The sequence below is a fragment of the Lontra canadensis genome, unplaced genomic scaffold, assembly GCF_010015895.1.
Source record: "Lontra canadensis isolate GAN:19392208 unplaced genomic scaffold, GSC_riverotter_1.0 scaffold62, whole genome shotgun sequence".
NCBI classification, from domain to species: domain Eukaryota; kingdom Metazoa; phylum Chordata; class Mammalia; order Carnivora; family Mustelidae; genus Lontra; species Lontra canadensis.
This window is the reverse complement of record NW_022631056.1, coordinates 10,130,223-10,150,110: the sequence shown is the minus strand read 5'-3', so window position 1 is coordinate 10,150,110 and position 19,888 is coordinate 10,130,223. Positions and strand designations below refer to the sequence as shown.

The 19,888-nt window shown below is 35.5% G+C and overlaps 1 protein-coding gene and 1 non-coding gene across 10 annotated transcripts in view; both read left to right on the top strand.

The window, feature by feature from the left end:
- Nucleotides 1–19,888, top strand: part of ROBO1 (roundabout guidance receptor 1) — a 1,159,067-nt gene that overhangs the window by 838,481 nt on the left and 300,698 nt on the right. The window lies entirely within an intron of this gene.
- LOC116879669 lies at nt 9,384–9,487 on the top strand. Its single transcript, XR_004385081.1, has one exon. It is a non-coding gene; the product is annotated as a U6 spliceosomal RNA (small nuclear RNA).

Here is a 19,888-nt window from a genome sequence, read left to right as displayed (position 1 = left end):
TCTGGAAAAATGTATTTATTGTTTCAGAGCTCAGAAGAACCATCCTTTACTCTGAGCTTCCTTTTCTGTGTATCCTACCCTTTCCACTGTCACATCAAGGTTAATCGTACACCTCCCTATATTCCTTTATCATAGTCCGTAACCCCTGTATTGTAATTGGATTTTTGGTATTTCCCACTTAATTCTAAAGACTATATAACTTGTAGTATTTAGTACAGGTCACAGACGGTGTGTTATTACTAAATGTCCATCAGTAAACAATTCTATATAATGATCCCCACCAACCAACAAACAATAATGAGGAAAAGCTTTTCCTTATATCCAAAGGTGCTAATGGGCAATTACACAGGTTATCTGTATTTTTTAGCTTGGTGTGTTTTATGCCTCACTCTCTTTTCCCCCCTTCCCTATTCAGAAACTTTTTTCCCTAGAATCAACTCCACTGACAAGTCAAGTCTATGATTATACATCTCAGCTAATTTTTCAGAAAAGTTTCAAGTACAACATTTATCTATTTAATACCATATTCTGATCACTAGCTCAGACTATGAAGTTTAATATACTTTAAAAAAATGATATGAAGTTTTGGCATTTATACTAAATAGTGGATACTGTACAGGGATATTGAAAAAGAAATGAGTATTTCTACTTCAGTAGAAATGAGCATCATTTTTTCCCCTACACTGTTAGATAAGCTTCATGGAATGAACTATTCATTAACATTTATATTTCAATGTATGCTGTAAAATTTTATTCCATTATAATCTAACATACACAGCTTGAACATTAGTTATGAAGCGTGATCACAGAGAATCCTTCCAAAAACTTTAGAATTCAGATTTTTCTCTTCTAATGTTAGATTTAAAAATAAAATCATTGCTATGAAGATTTAATAAGACAATTAAAAATATAGTTTTCATGTAAATATAAAAGACATGTTAAATATTTTAAAATTTTAGAACATCCTTTCTGCTTTTTCTTACAGCAAGACGTAAAGCCTAGATTCTAGAAGGACACAGTCCTCTATGTTGGTACTTCTTTTGACTGACTCAGTTATGCTGATAACCATTTTCTAAGCCATAACAGTGCTACTAAGGGGTGGATAGAAAGAGTGCTAATTTAAATGAAATGGTTTCAATTTAATTAATTAATTAACCAATTTTATTAAGATATAATGGACATATAAAATTTTATTACTTTTAGGTATACACATAATGATTTGATACATGTCTGTATTGCAAAATATTTACCACAATAAGTTTAGCTTGCATCTTTCACTGCATATAATTATTATTTTTTTCTTGTGATTTTTAAAAAGGATTTTATTTATTTCAGAGAGAGAGAGAGAGAGAGAGAGCACAAGCAGGTGAAGAGGCAGAGACAGAGGGAGAAGGAGGCTCCCTGCTGCAGAGAGCCAGATGCGGGGCTCAATCCCAGGACCCTGAGATCATGACCTGACCCAAAGGTGGATACTTAACCCACTGAGCCACCCAGATGCCCCACTTATGATGAGGACTTTTAAAATCTACTCCCTTAGCAACTTTCAAATATGCAATGCAGTGTTGGTCACTATAGTCATCATGCTGTACCTTACGTTCCTAGGACTGACTTATCTAATAATTGGAGGTTTATAGTTTTTGACCAGCTTCATCTAATTTCCCCCACCCCTCTGCCCTCATCCCATCTCTAGTACCCCTTAATCTGTTCCCTATATCTGTGAGTTTGGTTGGTCTTTCTCTGTCTGATCTATTTCCCTTAACATAATGCCCTCAAGATCTATCCATGATGTTGCATATGACAGGATTTCCCTTCGTTTTATGGCTGAATAATATTCCATTGCCTGCGCGTGGAAATACACACACACACACAGTATCTATTTTATTTGTTCATTCATAGCTTGTTTCCATGTCTTGGCTGTTGTAAATAATGCTGAAGTGAACATAGGAGTGCAGATAACTTTTTGAGGTAGCAATTTCATTTCCTTCAAAAATACCTGGAATTTGAATTGCTGTTGTTTTATTTTTAATTTTTTGAGAAACCTCCATACTGTTTTCCATAGTGGCTGCACTAAAGTGGTTCCAGTTTTAAAAGGATTTTTGCTGAAGTCAGAAAGTGTACACACACGGTCAAACTCATACACACACATCCAAATTGAGGAAATATTTTTATATGCTACTATGGATTCAGCTAAAGTTCTTTTTTAATGCTTTGAAAAAAATGCCAGATTCAAATCTTCTTTAGATTCTTAAAAATAGGGTTGAGGCATATGATTTATTCATGAAATTTTGGCTAGGAAAAATATGAACAAAGAAACCCTCTTCCTCTATTCTTGCCCTGAAATGCTACAGTTACTGTGTTAATTAGCTCTATGTTATTGTGGGTTATTTTTTCTTATAAATAATTTATACTTCAGTTTGCCTTCATCCTTCAAAATGGCAATGCATAAAATTGATTTGGTAGAATCGTACCTTTGATTAATATTTAATTTGAAATTATTTTATACATTCAAGTTTAGATGTAACTGTGTCATATTTTAAGATGCTAAGTGTACATTAGAAAGCTGGAGTATACATGTCTTCATAATCACTCCCTATTTTATTATTCCAAGCATCATTTCCTTAATTTATAAAATAACATATTTTATAATGTGTAAATAGAATTTCTTTTTTTTTTTTTTTGACTTAGTAACAGAGTTGATTAGATTAAAAATCACCCCCCTCACCTTCCTATATTATGAAATATATACCATGTAGCTGTTGTAAATATTTACCAGTTTGAAAACATAAGTGACTAAAACCCCAGAAAACAGGTCAAGTCCCTACCTCATGGGACTGTTTCTATCATTCCCATATCGGAGGACCCGGGCAATCAGTTCACGATGAACCGTACTGAGTTCCTGATGCTCATGCAGGTGAGGGGACCAAGGACCAAGAAGAGCACGTCTCTTAGACAACTTGAGTTGATGAGCAGAAGACATGGCTTGAAAGAGGATTAATTTCTTCTAGAACAAGCAGTTCTGTCTTATCCCCCATTTCCAATCCCATTATCTTTTCTCCCTTTCATAGGCTTTTGATTTGGTACAAAGGAGGGGGCCGCTTTAGAATAGTGTTAAACATGTCTCCCAGAGCTTACACACCCAATCAGCTCAAGAACATGGACTCCGTCCATTGATAACCCTACAGTGCTGTGTACACCATCTGGGAAAAGGGGATCTTAGTCCAGTCCTTTTCCATTTTAGCAATAAATGACGTGCAAAAAACCCAAACAAAGAAACAAAGAAACAAAAAACAAGCCAGGGCTAGAATCATGTGACTAATGATAGATACTTGTTGACCATTGATTTCCCTTCTTGCTCTGAGTGCTGCACGAGGATAAGGACCTTGTCACTATCACTGCTGACCTAAAACTGTGCCTAGCAAGTCTCGGAAATGTCTGCTGAATGAGTGTTATATAAGTTTAATGCTTGAAATTGATTTTCTGGGACTTGCCTAAGGACTTGATGGTACCTCCTAACCTCTGTGACTTAATTTTCTTATAGGCAATGCTATTTGCTATCTTACATAATAATTGCATAATTGGTTAACTATTGGAAAGTAATTTGGACGGGTCAGAGATAGGCATTGTACAGATAGAAGGGGGTTATCTTTATTAACTAATCAATGATGTGTTCAGAACTTCTGATATTTCTTATGCTTTTGCAAAGCTGTATAACCTTAGTATCTGAAAGAAAGAAAGAGGAGAGGAGGAGAGGAAGAGGAAGGAGAGGGAGAGGGTTTTAAATTTAATTCGCTCTGATGACCATTTCTATGAAACTTTCTTCAAAATTATGCTTTTTCTTGAAATTTTGTGGGTTTGTTTTTTTTTTTTAATTGACATTCTTCAGTTTTTTTTAGCCTGGACATACAGATTTGTGTGGCCAGGGCGAACTAGTGAGTAAGTGTAGGGCATTGTCATATTTGCCAGGAATGGTAAGCCCATTTTCAGAAGGGCCATGTCTTTCAGAAGGGGCGCAGTTGGAGGATTGTGCTACTCTTGATACTGGTGTTGTGAGTTTGATCCCCACATTGGGTATAGATATTACGTAAAAATAAAATCTCAAAAAAAAAAAAAAGAGAGAAGAAGAAGATGCTTTCTTCTGTTTCCCCCGACATTTCTGCTTGGTGATGTGAAGGTGGAAGAAATGTTTCTGTCAGGGATGTTATTTGGTCTTTATTTCTGAAGGCCAGCTTTGGTCTTAGTTTGTTGTTGTTTTTTTGTTGTTGTTTGTTTTTGTTGTTGTTCTTGTTGTTTTTAAAGATTTTATTTATTTATTTGACAGACACATCACAAGTAGGCGGGAGGCAGGCAGAGAGAGGGGAAGCAGGCTCTCTGCTGAGCAGAGAGCCTGATGCGGGCTCGATCCCAGGACCCTGAGATCATGACCTGAGCCAAAGGCAGAGGCTTTAACACACTGAGACACCCAGGCGCCCCTGTTGTTGTTGTTTTTAAGATTTTATTTATTTATTTGACAGAGATCATAAGTAGGCAGAGAGAGAGAGAGGGAAGCAGGCTCCCTGCTGAACAGAAAGCTCCATGTGGGACTCGATCCCAGGACCCTGAGATCATGACCTGAGCCGAAGGCAACAGCTTAACCCACTGAGACACCCAGGCACCCTGGCCTTAGTTTTAGGTTATATTCTCACAGCATTTCTTCTGTTGACTAGCCTTTTGTGCCTTTAATTCTATGGAAATCTAGATAGTCTTTTACATATTTAATTCATTAGATGGCTAAAATTCTTTTCTGCTTTTGTCTAGGTGCTGTGTCTTCCCTTTCTGTATTAGTTGTTTGGCAGATTTGACTGTTGATGCCAGATGTTGTTCCTTGTTAAAAAGTGTGCAAGTGAACTGTCCCAAATTTTGCATGTAAACACGCCCGTTTGTAGTCTGCCACTGATAACCTTTTTCTTTTTATACTTATGTCCGGAAAATTCTGACTTTTTCAAAGGTGGACTTATTTTGAGAACAAAATCCTATTATTTTAGAGACATTCCATTTGGGACATTTATTATACTACAGAGAATCTCTCATTTCAAAATGACCCGTATTTCACTTAATGTTTACAGAAACTGTTCATTTATCTGACATAAGGGGCTAATCAAACTCCTTAAGTACATTCCTGGCTGTTTGGAAGCTTTTTAAGCACCATAGAGAGAGTACTTAGCAATGGAAATAGTGTTTATGTATATGGAATATCGCTGGTGAAATTTTGAACAGACCCAGAGGAAGAAGAATATTGAATTTTAATATTCAAGCTAACATTACTTATTTCTACTTTATATTTAACTTAGTGGGATAAATTGGCCCTTAGTAAAACCATATTATGGAATATAATCTAAGTTTGTTTGTTTTTTAATTTGAGGAAGAAGTTGAGGTGGAAGGCTATGTTAATTACAGTAATAAGCAGTAGTTCTGAGTATGCACTATGTGCCCAACACTGATTGACATTTATTAATTTACTTAATCCTCACAAAAACTCAATGAAGTAAGTATTGTTATTACCCTTATTTTTTTAGATGAAATCAAAGCTCAGGTAGTTTAAAGAACTTTGCCCATGCTCATAGTCCTTATGCTATTTTGCTTCTCCCACTGAATGAGACTTCCTAATCATGAGAGAGTCTTATTCATGAATGTGAAACTTAAGACAAATGCATTTTCTATACGAGGCAATTACCTTCTCACGTAATAACGGCAAAGCATGATATATATTTACTTCTTTTGGTAAAATAACTGTTCATGGGGCAGTCAGTGGGTTCTAAAATGTACCATTTTCCATTTATATTTTTCTATTTGTTTTTGTAATCTCTATAGACAAGAACCAGTAAAATGTTAAGTTTTACATGCAAATCCTTTTCACACATGAAAATCTTACAATTTCATTCTGCCACAGTCCGTTGGTTTAATAGCTATACATTTTACATTTAGGATTAAGCTGTGGCTTTGATATCTATGCATTATTCAGAAACTAAACTATTCTAAGATTAGTGTATTTAAAAATCTGCTCCCCAAATAAAACCTGAAAAGAGGTAAAATGAGAAGGTAACTTGGTAGTTGGTTAGTGTTCTTTATTTTTGTCTTTAATATTTTTAATAAGGTTAAGAAATTTAACCCAAACCTTCCCCAATTTATTGTGATATATAAAGAAAGTGACTTCATCAGTTAGAGAATGACAAATACCGCATGGTTTCACTCGTTTGTGGAATTTAAGAAAGAAAACAGATGGGAAAAAAACAAAACAAAACAAACAAAAAAAAAACAGATGAAGAGAAAGAGACAGGGAGGCAAACCAGAAACCAGACTCTTACCTATAGAGAAAAAACTGAGGGTGGCTGGAAGGGAGGTGGGCAGAGGGGGATGGCTTAAATGGCTGATGGGTATTAAGGAGGACACTTGTGATGAGCACTGCGTATTATATGTAATTGATGAATCACTAAACTTGGCTCCTGAAATTAATATTACATTGTATGTTAACTAACTGAAATTTAAACAAAAACTTGGAAAAAAAAAGATACAGTGACTTTGAGTAAAGAAACCATTCCTAATATGACCCCTTAAAAGAACATGTTTGGTATGTCCAGGAGAGATCGATAGGTGGAATCTTCTGACATGGCATAGGTAATCTTTTAAAGCCTAGATATTGACAATGCAATCCACTAAGTAAACAGCTGGGAAGCAGTAAAGCTTGAGTTGGCTTACCTTGTGTTACATTGTGAACACTTACTGCTTCCCTTTCTCTTGTATTGATGTGATTGTTCTCGTGATGTGTTCAGCTTTCTGTTAGGGTCTTTTACTTTGATTCTACTCAATTTATGCTTAATCGTGTTGTTTTATGTTTTCGAAGTCAACATGTAATTCTTCACCTTAAAAAATGGGAGTTTCTTACCTCTGGCTAATAAGCTTCAGTAATGTCAAAGTCCCAGTATTTCAGTCTGACCTTGCATTACTTGACCCCGGAAATGTGTGCATTCCCCTGTTTGGAGGATGCACAAAAGCTTCACTTCTGAGGACTCACGTGGGGCTGCTGGAAGGTGACCATGATCTCCTGAGGTCAGGTATAATAGCCATCGAGAAAACCAAACACAAATTGATAGCACTGAATGACATAAATTTTGTGTCAGAGGGCAGTGGTCATAGTTTTCTTTGATGTGATAGTTTCAGAGATAACATGTTGCCAGTGTATCATTGACCTTTTCACTGAAATTGGGAAAGTGTTTGTAAGTATATGAAGAATCCTGTCAACGTGTTAATGTTCGTCTGCTCCCGAAAGAACCAGAAGAAATGGTGAGTACATTAGTTGCAGAAGCATGTGGTGGAAAATTAGGTCTACATCCCCAAATTAGAACAATTGCCAAATATCTTCTGTTTTCATATCTGAATGTTTACGGGTAGAAAGCTCAGGATCCCTGAGAATTCTTTTCTACCTCAGGTTTCCTAAAAGTATGAAGAATGCATAGGTATATTGTACCCAACTTCACAGGTATACTCTCTGGCATCTGAGAAGACAAATGAAAAAATGAAAATCAGCTGTCTGAACTTGTAAAGTTCAAGAAATAAGTTGGGGTCTAATGGAGCTGATGTTTTATTTCTTTTGGCTGCCCTACCGCAGACTACCTGGTGATTTTTTTTTTTTTTAATACCCTGAAGAGTAAGCAGACACTCAATTAAGAAAGCTTGCTGCAAATTTACGTGAAACAAAACCCAGATATTTTCAAATAAGGGATAATGGTTGATCTTTAATTGTTAAAGGCATCAAATTTATAGCTAATTTTAGTTCTCTAAATTGAACCCTATTTAATAACCAAGAAGTTACCATGTTTAACATGCTAGAACTTTTTCTGGTTAATAACTTTTCCAAGCTGTTCTTCCGTCATGGGTTTTCACACATTTCTCTCATCACTTTTAATGTTCTGCCTCTTTTATGGACCATAGGTATTCCAAAATATTTACATATCTCTCTTTGCAAAATGGGGTTTTCACTGATATCTTTTCCATTTATAGATATAAATGTCATTAACATAATTTAACCTTATATCATAGGAGAAGGAATAAATTAGAATTATTTTATAATATTTTTCTGTTAATGGTTTATCATATATATGTGTTCTTTTCATAGATGTGTAAAAATCTGCTACCAACAGACTTTGGTGCTCACAATGTGATGCTTTAATATTTAATTTATTATCACGTATTACTCAACATCAGTTAATGTGTGCTGAAAGCCCATGGGCAGAATAGAACTGTGCTGTGTACCTAAAGAAATATAACCGTCATAGAACAATTCTAGACTCTGTCTCCTTAACAACATTAGTAAGAACTCACATAGGAAAGCATATAAAGACGGGAGGTATTTTTTGAATGGAAGCTGAGAGTTGGGGTTGGGAAAAAAAAAAAAAAACAAAACCAGTTACTTCCTTTTTGCTTGCTTTCTTGTTTGGATTCTTTGAATTAGAATTGTTAATGTGCCAGATGAATCAGATGAATCCGTTTAAGGGGAATCCTTCAAAGCTGAGTGAATGATATGTCCCCAGAGAAATTATCTTACTGGGACATGATCTGAGTTTATGCCAAAGGCCTGCTTAAAGGTTCAGGATGACTAAGGGTTTCTTCAGACTGGAGTTTTAACAGTCTTTGCTTAAATATATTTGCTTTTTTTACTTTGTTGTAGCTGAAGAATGATGGTGGAAATTCAGATTTATAAAGTTAATCATATTTCTAGTCATAAAACAAGTCAATTGACCACCCTCAACAAATTATATTTATATTTAATATGACATGAAAGGCAAAATAAACCTCCTAAAATTTGTATAATTTAACTTAATCTTTTCTTACTTGAGACCTACTATTCTTCTAAGAAGTAATACCCTTGTTTTCCTTTTAAAAGAGAAATTCTGACTTTTAAAAGAGAAATTCTGTCTATAATGACGATGGACATTATCATTTATGATTGAGATATGAATATTTAATGATGCAGCTTCAGAACTCAAGACAAACATTTTCAATGTCAGATTTTTTAACTGGTTTGCTAATGTTTAAACATTCTACTCGAGGAATACTTATATAATAAAGTTCACAGTGGAGGCTTTCTTGTTCTGCCTAGTTCAAGGAAGGGGGATGTAAATAAACTTTGATTTGTACATCTGTCTTTCTTCTTTTTCTTTTTTTCTCAAAAAGAGAATACTTGAATTCATCCAGTAATGAATGTTCAGGCTCTGAATAATCTGGACAATAACTCCTGGAAACTACACTATTTAACTAGACTGGAAATTGCGGTGCCAGTTGTTAGAATCCCATACCCCTTCATAGTCACAACTGTTACAAGACTGATTCTTCGGGGATTTAAATAGTGGGCACTTTGGCAGTGCATGTATTAAAATTGGAAGGATACAGAGAAGATTAGCATAGCCCCTGTCTAAGGATGACAATACAAATTTGTGAAATGTTCTGTATATTACTCTTCTCTGGTATCTGTGGGTGGGGAGACAGATTCTGTAAGTGAAGTGACCCACCCGATTCAACATCCATTCCCAATTCCTCCTCCAAAAAAAAAAAAAAAAAAAAGAGAGGGAGAGAGAATGGCATTAGATAAACTATATTATAGACCCAATTCTACGCTTTTTCATTTAGAACAGTTCACTTTGGCAAAAGAATGATCTGAATATATTCCCATGTGATGTTCTACAAATTAAGTTTTTCCCATAGACAAATATTTAAAAGCATATTTTGGATATAGTCTAAATTGTACTTTAGTAATTAAACCTCATATCTCATTAAGGGTTATTGCTGTAGAAAAATGTCATAAATAAAATAAAGATGTGGGAGGGAAAAGTAACCAGTCTGTATGTGGAAATATGTTATACCAGATAAAAACCAATACTAATCTGATCTGTATTTTTCCTGTGGTTTTGCTTACAGATAAGCATGAGGATTATGAAATTAATTTGAAATAGAAATTGAATATAAAAACTTTGAGCCTTTGACAGAAGTAGTTTAGAATAAAATCAGAAACACCTAATGCTATTTTTTTTCTTTTTATCTACCCCAGATTTTAAGTATTTTTAGAATTGTGAAAATCCTTTAGAAAATTCTAGGTTTTTCTTATTATTTGGCTCCTTTATAATTTTGAGTAAGTCTGAATTTAGGCTACTGTCAGTTCTATATTTTTGGGCATTATGTTCTCAGGGGCCCAAAGTGTTAAAGGCCAATTTTGATCTTGTTAGAAGAGATGATAGTCTTTTTTTTTTTTTTTTCGCTATCATGTGCAACGGTGGGAACCCTATTCTCTGTACTCCTTTTGTCCTTCCAGTTTGTCACTGTTTTGTCTTGTTTCAACCACAAACATCTGGTAAAAATAATGAAAAAAGGGAACAGGCTTATTTGCAATTTTTCTGTGTTGATCCTTTAAGAGAAAGTATTTTTCAAGTAGAAGAGATGGTCATTATGCACATTTGGCATTTTTCATAAAAATTGCCATTTTTAAACACTACATATCCTGTCTTTAAAATGTATTTTCTTCATTTTTACCTAGTGTTTTAGTACAGTTTAAATAGGTAACATTAAGGGGATATTGTAAGCCATTGCACCTATTTCCAAGGTTAGTGTTAAAAAACCAAGCAAGTTACATCTAATAAAGACATTGATGCATATTATTGATTCTTCTGGTCATTCATTGAGAATTGTAGTAGGGTCAGAGAAACAGTTATAGAGGATGAGTCTAAATCATATGTCAAATGGACATGGATACATATGTATATGAAATATGTACTGTTTTTCCATTTGGTCTTAAGCCTTACCTTTTTTAATGATTTCATTTATTTTAGGGAGAGAGAAAAAGAAAATGAGGGGCAGAGGGGCAGAGGAGAGGGAGAGGGAGAAGCAGACTCCCTTCTGAGCAGGGAAGCCCGACTTGGGGCGGGATCCCAGGACCCCAAGATGATAACCTGAGCCAGAGGCAGACGCTCAGGTGCCCCTCAAGCCCCTACTAACATTAAACCTTTCAACAAAACTTATTGCATGCACTGAGTGAAGTGTTATTTGAAAAAAATAATGTAACTTACCTTAAATGTGCATACGTTTTCTTATACTGTGAACGTTGATGTTAAAAATATTGGGTACATTTCTACAGTTAACATATTTTTTTTTCAATTTTTGTTGCAAGTAGTTTTCATCCTTTGTGATTTTTGAAGAGTATGAAGCTGCTGTTGGAAATTGTCAAGCACGGTGTATGTTTCTGGCTTATTATATAGTCAGTTTGTACAAAATGAAATTTGAAAGTGAATAAATAAGGGGCCACACATTTAAAAATCTCACCCATATGGGAGATTCCATTTTCTTCTGGAATTTGTTTCCTTTGAATTGGTAGTCACTTGTCCTTATAGAAGAGGAAAATCACACCCTTGTCCTCATACTTTGATTACTGAATCTTAGTGCTCAATGAATGAATTGTTCTCACCACCAAACTCCAGGCCTGGGGCAGTTAAGTTTCCTTGGTCTTTAGCCTAAGGAAATATGACCCTCTCTAGGAGTACTTCCCATCTGCGCACATAAAAGGGCTCTGTCTCGAACCATTACAATAGCTTTCTGCTTGCCTTTAAGAAAAGTTTTGCAAATCAAGAAAGCTTTTGTGATGTGTTCCTTTTATCTCTATTTGCTTCTCCCTATTCTTTTTATTTCAAAGTTTAATTAGGAATTCTAGCATTTCACAAGTTGAAAGAAATAAAATATTTGACTAATATAAATCAGAACTCAACAAGGTAAGACTAAATACACCTGCAAATATCAATCTATTATTCCCTCCAACAGGACTGCAATTTATGACTATTTACCATGGAGGGATTATATTTGAGGCTATTTTTTCTTTCTAGTTAGTAAAAAATGAAGCTATGGGATTTTAAATATACTCTGTAGACTGTTTTTATAGTTTTTTTGCATTGTTTTAGATTAGGATCAAATCCTACTGAATTGAGGTCTTAAATATTGATCACTACAGAAAGCAGCTGCTCACTGGCCTGGTGTCCTGCCCATTGCTACTTGAACCAGCATGTACTGTAAACTTAGCAGGGCTACAACTTTGTGTTTGATTTCTATCTAGCTGAAGGGAGCCCTGCTCTCACTAAAAGCAGAACTCAGGATCTGATCATCCCATTTCATATGCTATTGATTATCTATTAAGCTGACCAGATAAATAAATGCATTTGATACTGGAGCCCATTTTTTACTCCACGGTTATTCCACAGTAGAAATCCTATGTATCCATCTCCATTTGTTGGCTAATGACTTAGTATTGTAACTGACATAATTCTAAATACACATTTTAATTTTCAAATATAGGTAACTTTTTTCAGCTACAATATTTTAAAAATCTGTGCTTCTCCTATTTTGTCAAATGTATTCTAGTGTAACATTTTGATGAGAAAAGGATGAAATTTCTAGCAAAATTGCTTCTAGCAGATTATTTATGTGATCATTTTCAAGGCCAATGAATTTTTTTTTAATGCAACCTATGGTTTAATTTATTGTGACATGTAGCCCGAACTTCCTATGCTTTTAAAAAACACACCCACACACGCAACTCACTGTTTTCTGTTTACGCTTGGATGCTTTACTAGTTAGCTAAAATTGATGATATTATCAGAAATATTTTCCCTTGTACAGGTTTCGAGAACAAGGAAGGAGGTTTAATAAAACAGGGGCTTAGACTGTGCTTAAACACCCTGTCTCCCATGCTAATCTCCTATTTACAATGATCCATTACGAAAATTTAATGGTAGGCAGCATGCAGACCAGAATTAAAGAACATATGGGTACAGTTATCCTAGTTGAAATGGCCAACGTGCCTTGTATTGTGTATGGAAGATAACAGGACAGGTGGTAATCCGTCTTCACAGAGTGGAGACAGCTGGTATTTTCCGTAAGCTGAAGCAGTCTTTTTCAATGTAGTCTCACCTCGCAGCTGATACGTCGCTTGTTAGTATAATTCAAAACACACACTGCTGTTAAAAAGCATTCTGTTTTCCTGTCCCCTCTAAAAAGGACCTTGTGGTCCAGACCTAACATCAAAACAAACAAAAAAAGCCCACATTTTAGTTTTTGAAATTGACAAGTTTAACCTTCAATTTAGTTGTTTTCTAAATGGAAAATTAAAGATTATCTTCAGGCTCTCCTGTAAAATATTTTTCTTTGAACTAGGTAAGAGAACTCTCTTTCCTGTGTTCCATATTCTCCAAAATTATGAAGTTTTCAGGGAAAACAGTTCACAGGATCAAGACCTATTTGTTAAAGCCATTTTTAAAAAAAGTTATTTATCTCCTATCATTTCTTATATCATTGAAAGAATTATTGACATATACTGGAAGCTGCTTGGAAATTGTCGTTGAACATTTTTGCTTGATTCCTGTTATTTCGTGTAGAGAAGAAATCAGTCTGTTGGATTCCTGGCATATGAGAACCAGGGTTCCGTGTTGCTTACAGTCCATTTCAGATTCCAATTACCCCTTTCAAATACTGTAAAAATTTTGACAGGGCCTTCAGTTGTAATGGCCATATCAATTGATTTAGTCTGTCTCAAAATTCCCCAGAGGCAAGCTCAGGTTAAAGGTCAGGTTACTGGTGCATGACACTCTTACTCATTTTAGTAAGATCAGGATCAGCAGTTTCCAGGAGCACACAGGCCATCATTTCGGGGCGTCATTTCAATCTCTCAGTGCAACTACTGCAGAGTCAGTATAGTTAATCCAGCCCCTATCTATAAAAGTGGAAAGGGTACTCACAAAATAAATGAATGAGCTAGGATAGGGGGAGTTTGGCACATGCATTAAATTCTTGTTTATTAGAAGTGAACTCTCTTTTACTTATTCACTCCATTTCTGTTGAGTAAATTTTGTGGCTGGTGCTCTTGTACATCCGTTTCTTTAAAAAAAAATAAAAAATGTAACTATGCACTACAAAAAGACTTCAGAACTACAAACATGAAATCAATACTTGTTTCCCAGAGACTGGATTTCAGAACTTCTCAAAGTAAGGGTTTAATTATCTATTACTTCCTCTAAGTACTTTCATGCCTGTGGTTCTATGGTTTTTAGTGGCCAACTTCTCCTGTTTACATGGTTTTGTAGTCTTTGGTATTATTTAGTGCAATGACAAAATGAATGATCTCTGACCCAACTTTCTCCCTGGGGTGTGATTCAAAGGTGGAAAAGGACTTCTCAAACTGTAGTGTTTCTCTGATCACTGGGTTTGCTTGTTCAAACATGGATCTCTGGGTGAGCAGATCTGCCGAGTTAGCAGGGTTGGGACTGAGCCTGGGAATTTGTATTGGTGGCGAGTTCCCAGGTGTGGCTGATGAAGCTGGGCCAGAGAGAACAGGCTGGGAACGTCTGCTCTGTAAAATACTTTTAAACGTTGCTTTCAGCCTATTTTCACTTACCACCTTTTGAAACTACCGTCTCTACCGTCTCTACTGTAATGAAGAAAGTACCCAGAGGAATACCTAGAATGTTTGCTGTAGAATATGAGCAAACCTTTGTAAAAACAGTTGCTTGGTGGATTTGGGAGGGGGCATGTAGGGAAAACACGGGCATTTTATCTCACTTGTCATTTCTCTCTTCTCCTCATTTTTCTCTACCCTAATCCTCTTTTCCTACAATGGAGTTTTCTTCAAGATTTCCTTAATAGTTGACTCTACTCAACTCTCTTATGAATTACCCCATGACATTTCATATTCTCATTGATCCCTTCTAGGACTTGAATCAGTCTTGGTATTAGTGGGATTGGAAAGAGTGAAACTTTCTCTTCCTTGGGATAAACTACAAAATTGCCATTCCTTAGGTGAATGTAGCTCTGATTTAAAGTAATCTTTTACTGAGGAGTAAAAAAAAAAAAAAAAAAAAAAGCTATAGAAATGTAAAACACACACACACACACACAAACTTATACATACATACACAAATACCTCTTGACATTTGCACATATTATGTATATAAACAATAAATATGTGACACCTTCGAAATATAGAAAATGGCTTGAAATTTCAGTTTAATGAAGACCTTATTATATAGGACCATGAAGAATCCTTTATAAATATGTATACACTATTTGATTATTGAATACATTAAAGATGTGCAAATGTAGTATTACTCATTTATTCTCTGAAAGTAAAGAAGTCCTTTAATATTAAGTAGTATAGGTGCACCTGGGTGGCTCATTCAGTTAATAAGCATCTGACTCTTGATTTCCACTCAGGTCATGATCTCATGGGTCCTGCGATCAAGTTCTGCATCAGGCTCCTAGCTCAGCAGGGAGTCTGCTTCTTGCCTTCTCCCTCTCCCTCTTCCCCTCTGCACATGCTCTCTCTCTCTCTCTCAAATAAATAAATAAATCTTTTAAAAATATTAAGTGGTATAATAGGCTCAGGAGTATTTTGATACCCATATTTTCTCTTGTATTCATGAAATGCTACTATGGATGTCTTCTTTACATTACTTAAATTTTGGAGAGTTTCAGGGTCATATAATTTTATTGTTTTATTGTGGCATCATTGGTTTTTATAATTGAAAGTATTAGAATCAGTTTAGTATACCTAATGGTTAAGCAGTGATAACTATTGATAATTATTACAATTCCTTTATTAATTATTTTAATTGTGTAATGCCTGGTATTACAATTAAGTAACTATTTACCAAAATATACTAGTGGTCTAAGAAAAATGACTAGGTTTTTCTCTTGGAATTGCTTTTTTATCTTTGATATGTCATTGATGAAACTGTCAAGTGAATACCTTCTTTTAGGAAAAAAGAAAGGAAATGAGGATAGCAGTTTATTGATTTTCAGTTTTATTACTTATTGAGTTTATTAGAAGACCAGAATATTCACAACCACAGATGAATTCTTTTACTTGCAGGAAATCAAATTATAAGGTTTCTTGGTGAACATGTAATTAGAGAAGACGTGTTTGTTATTCTTTTTTTTTTTTTAAGATTTTTATTTATTTATTTGACAGAGATCACAAGTAGGCAGAGAGGCAGACAGAGAGGCAGGCAGGGAGAGTGGGGGAAGCAGGCTCCCTGCTGAGCAGAGAGGCTAATGCGGGGCTCTATCCCAGGACCCTGAGATCATGACCTGGGCCGAAGGCAGAGGCTTAACCCACTGAGCCACCCAGGCACCCTGAGGTGTTTTTATTCTTAAGACACTTCATTGGGTTTAATATATATACCTCTTGCCTCAGTTGGTTAAGGGTCCAACTCTTAATTTTGGCTCAGATCATGGTCTCAGGGTCGTGAGATCAAGCCCTGTGTTGGTCTCCAGGCTGGACCTCTCTGTCTCCGCCTCCCTCTACCCCACCCCTACTGCCACTCATGAACCTATGCACTATTTCTCAAATAAATAAATAAAAATAAAAATAAAAAATATATACTTTTTGTATATATATCTGTATCTCTTTTTCCCCAGAGGGATAATCCTTGGGTTTTCAACTCTAGGCAAAACTTGTATCCTGTTAACAGTATAGAAATCACACTGTCTACGTTTTTATTTCTTTTTTTTAAGTTTTTATTTATTCGTTTATTTAAGTAATCTCTGTACCCAACATGGGGCTCAAACTCATGACCGCAAGAATAAGAGTTGCATGCTCTACTGATGCAGCCAGCCAGGCACCCCTACATTTTGCTTTTCAAGCCAAGTAGATACTTCTAAACAGTTTGGAACTTATAACCTAATCCTTTGTGTGACTATGAAAATGCTTTTAAAAAAAAAAAATAAGATTATTTATTTATTTGACAGAGAGAGAGAGAGAAAGAGAGGCAGGCAGAGAGACAAGGGGAAGCAGGCTCCCTGCTGAGCAGAGAGCCCGATGCTGGGCTCGATCCCAGGATCCTGGGATCATGACCCAATCCAAAGGCAGAGGTTTAACCCACTGAGCCACCCAGGCGCCCCTGAAAATGCTTTTAAATACAATTTTCAGTTTGATTTTCTGAACAGTTTTGAAGTTAATGTGAATGTAGTTTTCTGTTTAAGGAAAAATATATTTCTAATGTATCTGGGGCCAACCTGAATTTGACTAGTGAAATCTAGGTAGGGATACTCATCTAAACACTGGTTTCCTGTCCTGAAATGCAGAGATCCATAACTCATCATGATGAGGAAAAGCATGGATCATAGTAGATTTTTCTTTCTGCCTTACCACCTATATCCCTATAATTTAAATTGTTTTTGTAATTAAAACAAATCTTTGAGCTATTTTAAGCTTCATGTTTGTATTTTGGGGTTTTAATTCTCATTTTCAGTAAAACTCTAAAATTGGCTTTTTAGAGTAGGTATGGAATGCATCTTACATTTTTACTGTATCTATGTTGAAAGGCTAACTAAAAAAGTCTGTTAGAAGGATTTTAACAAGCTCTAGAGTGCAGATTAATGTTCAGTGCAGCTCATGCACGCTTCCCATCTGTGGAATAGAAATTGTTCTTAGCACTGCTGCAGCGTGTACCTTCCGTGCGCATAGCTTCTTAATAGAGTGAAGCTCAAGGTTAACTAATGGCGTAAAGGAGGCAATAGTGTCTGCCTTTGAGAAGGGGAGAGATTTGCACAGCATGTGATTCTAATGAGCTCAGACAGTGGGAAGGGGGAAAAGAACCACAATTAGTACCAAATATAGTAATTTTTCTGTTCATCACCAGCATTTAATATATTCGTTTTAAATGTCAACTCAGACCAATGGGTAAACTCCAGTATGTATGAGTCATCACTTACAAACCCTGTGTTTTGCAAACTTGCATATTTACCACCCAGCGCATGTCTCTGAAGACAGTGATGTTCAGCAATTACTGTAGTTTTGGAACCGTGCTCCCTGGTCACCAGATATAGTCGGAAATAGCTAGTTTTGGGGATAGCTGGTTATGTTGGTAAAAGTCATATTTTCATTATAACTACATATAAATAAATTGAATAAGGGAGTGTTATGAATTTGATAATGGTTGCCACATGGCATGACAGCTTACTATTATTTTTTTATTTTTTAAAGATTTTCTTCATTTCTTTCAGAAAAAAGGGACAAGCAGGGGGGGGTGGCAGACAGAGGGAGCAGAAGAAGCAGGCTCCCCACTGAGCAGGGAGTCAGATGCAGACTCGATCCTAGGACCCTGGGATCATGACCTGAGCTGAAGGCAGGGACCCAACCAACTGAGCCACCCAGCCGCCCCCAACAATTTTTTATTATTATTATGATTATTGCAGCATGGCATTATAATTTAAAGAGCAATAAGATAGGCATTAATTTTTTATGAAAATTAATTTAGTTATAAATATCTTTCTTCACTGATGTACTCTTTAGTTGATGCAAACAAGTTAAATTAGTGGTCCCATAAAATTTTAAAGAAAAATGTTTTAAACTACTTCAGGTTTTGTAAAATATACTCTTAAGAATCTCTTATTCCACTTTATCTCATTATAGTCTCATTAAGGTGACCCTAAGTCACTCTCTTTGGGGGACATGTACCTTTTTTTATAAAACAAAGTCAAAAAAAAAAAAAAAAAACAAAGTCAAAATCCTTAGAAATTTTCATTTTTATTGCTTTTAAGTGAAGGGAATTGCACACTTTTTAAAGAAAGCTCTTACTATTATGATTTAACAATTGGGTTTCTTTCATTTTCAATTTTTCTCTGTACCTGTTTTTCCCCACCCAATACCCAGGTCATAAAATAAAGGCCATGTACTGGGACCTGATATTACTTCTACCGATTATGAACTTTTAGCTGTCAGACTTGTCATGAATTGACTGCAGAAGTGAAGGAATAAGAGGGAATAACATGAATTTTATCCGACAGTTGTGACTCACAAGTGCAAATTTGTTTTTCTTCCATTTTTTCTACTCTGTGTGGTTTGCTGCTCCTTGTCCGTTAATGTAACTAGTACTGCCACATATGGTTGTATACTTTGTTTACTGTGAAACGTCTGTCTGGCCAAGGGAGCAAACGGAGGCTATGGTCCAAATGATCCCCTATTCTCGAACCCAAGTTTGTAAGGCTAGGTCTCCAAGAGGGCCTCTTTTCTAATCCTCACAAATCTACTACTATGAAGTAAATGAAATCTTGAATCCTTTTATAAGGTTCTTTGTACAATTGTTGAATCTTCCCTTGTCACTATGCTAGGTTCATTCATTCATACTTTTTTCAGGGGTGTGTTTTGTTTTGTTATGTATTTGTTTTTTTGCATAAGTGATTTTCAAGGTTTGGTCCAGAGATCCTCTTAGGGAGTCTACAGGGTCAAAATCATGCATGGTAAAAGATTCATTTAGAGGTCAAGGCAAAAGTATAGCTTGATCTCCTAGATTACCAAAAGTTTGTTGTTGTGGTTTCAGAGTCCACATTGCCACTAACATTTAAGGAATTACTACACATTAACTGTTGGTGTAGTATGAAAGAAAAATATCCACAATTATTTGAAAAGGCTATTAAGATACGTCTCCCTTTTCTACCTAGATGTCTTTGTGAGGCTTCCTTTTCTTCATATGTTTCAACAAAATAATGTATTGCAACAGATTGAATGCGAAAGTAGATAGGTAACATCCAGCTGTCTATTTGTTAAACCAGACATTAAAAACAAATCTGTGAAAATGTCAAACGATGCCATTCTTTTCACTGTGTTTATTTGTCTGGGAAAATATTGTTTTCATGAAAATACCATTTATATTGACATTTAATAAGGTTATCTTTATTTTAAAGTAAGGTAGTAAGTATCTTAAATTTTTCTCCATTTAAATTTCTCACATAATTGCATCAATGAATAGGAGTCCTGTAAATAAAAACAATTTGGGGTGTTCAGTAATTTTTAAGGGTGCAAAAGGCTTCTGACCCCAGATCATTT